We start from the raw sequence: 4,312 nt of genomic DNA on the forward strand, positions 1-4,312 counted from the left end.
GCTTCCCTGACCTCGGAAACGGCATCGAAGACAGTTCGTCCCTCAAGAGCACAGTACTGCGAGGTGGAGAGAATCTGCCCCGCCAGGCCCTGTAATCGCTTCATCAAAATCCTCGCCAAGACCTTCCTGTCGACATTGAGGAGGGATATGGGGCGCCAGTTCCCCACATCCGCAGTGTCGACAACGTTCGGCTTGGTCAGCAAAATCAAAGCAGAAGACCTCATCGAGGCGGGCAATAATCCTTGAGCCAGGCTCTCATTAAACACCTCCGTCAGATGAGGGGCCAAGAGAGCGCAGAACTGCTGGTAAAATTCAGCCGTCAGGCCATCAGGACCTGGCGACTTACTTTTGTTCTGCTGCATGATGCTCTCTGTGACCTCTTCTATGGTGATATCACCGACCAAGTCATCCAGAGGGAAATCGCTACTCTCAGGGAGTGTGATCCCGCTCAAGAAGTCATCTACCCTGCTGCTCCCGCGGGACGATCCCCCGTCGGTACACTGCGGTCTGTCCTTTCCGAGGAGTCTCATATAGTAGTCGCGGACCACCTTCAGGATCCCGCGAGGAGATTCCTCGAGGATCCCGTCAGTGTTCCGCAAACTAGCGATGGTCTTGGTACCTTCCTTCCTCTTGCAACTAAGAAAAGGATCAGGCGAGTGGTAAGCCCCATGATCCCTCTCCTTCACAAGAGAGGCGTACCTGTCGTACTGGAAACTCTTCATCAGGGACTTTACCGCTACAATGTCCTCGGGGTCACCTCCCTGCGAGATCAGGATATCCAACCTCGAGAGCAGGCTCAGGTACACCTTATACCTGGAGGACTGCATGTTCTGGGCGAGATTGCGAAAGAGCTTTTGAGTTCTCGCCTTCACCATGTCCCACCACTCGGACTTCAGCTGACCGAAGTCTGCCAAGGTCACCTGGTCGTGGAAGAATCTCTCAAAGGCCTGCTGAACCCTCGGTTCCACCAGGAGGTCTGAATTGAGCCGCCATATCCCTCTCCCTTTGGATGGGGTGTTGCGGACATTCAACTCACAAGACAAAATGTGATGATCGGAGAACTCCACCGGTGTAAGCACAGGTGCCGTCACCGGGAAATCCTCCTTAAAGAAAAACCTATCTATCCTACTCTCACTATTGCCTCGCTTATAGGTGAACCCACCCGTGGGATTGGGAGCGTGATGAAGGAACGCATCTACCAATCCAGCCTGTCTAACCATTCTAGCTAGAAAAATGGAATCATATCCAAGCCTCTGAGTGGCGCCTCTCCTGTCCTGAGGCCTAATGATGGTGTTAAAATCACCGCCAAACAGGATTTGCTTGGACGTATACAGGTAAGGCTCTATCTCGCTAAACAGGCACTTCCTCTCCCACTTGGTTTGGGGGCCGTAGATGTTAATTATACGGAGAGGTTGCCTGCCCAGCGACACATCTAAAACCACACAGCGTCCTTTTTGCAGCTCGATGATCCTGGTGATGCTGGCATCAACCTCCTTGAACAGGATGGCGATCCCCCCATAGCTCTCCGTGGCTAGGGAGAAGTAGGAGGGCCCCCATCTCCAGTCCCGCTTTGCAGCGTGCAGGGCCGCCAAGGTTTGCAGCCGGGTCTCCTGCACCAGGATGATATTGTGCGGAGCCCGGCTGAGATGGTCGAAAACCAAGAAGCGGGCCCTGCTGGACTTTACGCTGTTTACATTCACCGTAGCCACAGAGAGTATAGGAAGAGTCGCCATAGGAGTCATCGCGAGCTCAAGGAGACTTTCCCTTCTTCCTGCTCACCCCCTCCTCCCTGTCCGAGCCGTACCTCTTTATGGAGACGCCTGGACAGAGGGGTCCATCGTCCCCCAGAGGCACCTCCTCACCTATCTCGACCCCTATCCCCGCGTCAGAGAGGTCCGCCATCTCCCCTTCCAGCTCCTCGTCGCCCCAGCTGGGAGCCAGTGCCTCAAATCGGTTGGAAAGAGACACTGGGGGCTCCTTCGGAGCCGGGGAGGAGACGGTTTTCCCCGCCCTGCCACCCTTTGTCACAGTCCCCTTTTTGGGGGGCTGCTTCGCAGGGGGCTCGGCAGTCCCCCGAGACGAGGAGGGGGCCGAGATTCCCGGACAGGAAGAGGGGGTACTAACTACAGTAGTGGGGGAAGGGGCAACCTGGGGACCTGACGTAACCGGGGGGGGAAGGGGGTTATTTACAACTGGAAGGGGACCAGGGGACCCAGGGACAACACCCGTGCTGGACGTGCTCGATTGTACCAACTCTAAGTGACGGAGTGAGCTGATCGCCACCGGGTTCGCCACAGGTGGAAACATTGCGACCGGGGGAGGAGTGGGCCGCTGTTGGTGGCCAGAGACAGAGGTGTGGGGGACGGAGGCACCAGATGTTCCGGCAACCACCCCGGACCCAGCAGGTCCCTCGCCCATCTCGAGAGGTTCCCCCCTCCAGATGTCGTCGAGGTTGTGCTCAGCCTCGGGGCAGGTGCGGTAGGGATGCCCCATCCTCCCACACAGGTTGCACTTAATCTCCCTCTGGCAGGAGTCCCGAGTGTGCCCCAACTCACCACATATGGTGCATTTAAGGATCTGGCAGGCATTACTGAAATGCCTGTCAGACCCGCACCTGTGGCACCTCCGAGGCTGAGTAGGGTAGAAGCATGACACCCTCTCAGCCCCGATGAAGAAAGAGTTGGGGAGGTGTTGAGTCACACCCTGGATCTCCCTCAACAAGACGGGGACAGTCCACCCACCTGTCCAAATCCCATCCTCATCCAAGATCTTAACTGGGGGGCTCTTTACTTCCCCATACCTCCTGATCCATACCAGGATGTCCGCTATGGGAATGGACTCGTTCCGCACCAGGATGGTTACCCTCTTAACCCCCTGGCGGGACACGGGAATAGCGGTAAACCCGGCGAACTTCGACCCCTGCTGAGAGCTGGCCGCCCCCCACCTCGCCCAGAAAAGGTCCAGGAGCTGCGATGTCATGAAGGAGACATCGAACTCCCGGGTTCCCGAGGCGTGGATAAGGGCGAACAGATCAGAGGGGGAGAACCCCATGTCCCTTAGGCCAGCCACCAGCACCCTCCTGTCAGGCACCCGGGTCTCGCGCGCCCAGGCCAACCGTACCACGTTCCTCCTGCTCCCTGGAGGGGGAGCCTGAGGACGCATGGCCGTGCCAGCCGCAGACGCACGAGGGGGCCCGGATGCCCAAGCATTTGGGACACTGGGGCCAGCCGTCTGGGACACTGGGGCCCGGGTTACTCCACTGGTAGGATCAACCTGGGAGGCCCCGGTCGTGGCACCCTGAGTGGCAACCTGGGAGTGCCTAGGGACATACCCACGTGACCCCCCCGAACCTGAGGTGCTGGCACCCTGAGAGGGGGCACCAGCCACCGAACCTGAATACCCAACAGAAGAGGCGGCACCCCTAGCAGAGGTGCCACCAACCTTAACACTATTTACAGTATTTACAATTTTTACATTTTGGGCACCGGGAGCAGTGGTGCCCTTACCAACCACATTCTGTACACGGGGACCATGGGGGGGAACACCAGAGGGAACAGCAAAAACAGGGGGGGGGGGGAGCAACCAAATGGGCATAAGGGACAGAAGGGGGAACAGCAGGGGCAACAGTAGGGATAACAGCAGGGGCAACAGCAGGGGCAACAGCAGGGGCAGCAACAAATAAGGGGACAACATTAGTAGGGACGTTTGTTACACCACTAGACTTAACCTGAGAGGTCACCCGACCGCGGCCATAGAAACGCCGATCCACGGCCTCCCAATCATTGGGCTCAGACACATACCCAAATCTCCCACTCCCATCACTCCCAGCCGACCCCGAGCAGCCAGCAGAGCCCGAGGCAGAGCTAAGGATAGCCCCGCCGTCAGACCCACGCCGGCCGCTGGATGGCCGAGGGTGATGGGATTCCGGCGCGCGCCCGGCACCCCCGGGACCCGCGCCGCGCGCACCCGCGGCACCCGCGCCGCGCGCGCCCGCGTCCGCCGCGGGACCCGCGGCACAGGCGACCACGGCGCCCGCAGCACAGGCACCAGGGACACCAGCGCCCGCCGGGGAGATGAGGGGAACCAACACAGGGGCAGACATAGGCACGGACACTTCACACACACGAACAGGCTCATTCATATCTACATCAGACACAGACAAACCAACAGACTGGGCGACATTCATACCAGGGGAGTCAGAGGGAGGGTTAGGAGGGAGGGAGGGAAGGGGATCAGAGGCAAGGAAAGCCCCCTCCATGGGAACGCTGGTGCAAGGTGGTACAGCACCAGCGGGGTCTGTCTCCCCATTCCC

This window comes from Pelobates fuscus, chromosome 7 (genome assembly GCF_036172605.1).
Source record: "Pelobates fuscus isolate aPelFus1 chromosome 7, aPelFus1.pri, whole genome shotgun sequence".
In the NCBI taxonomy this organism is placed as follows: Eukaryota; Metazoa; Chordata; class Amphibia; order Anura; family Pelobatidae; genus Pelobates; species Pelobates fuscus.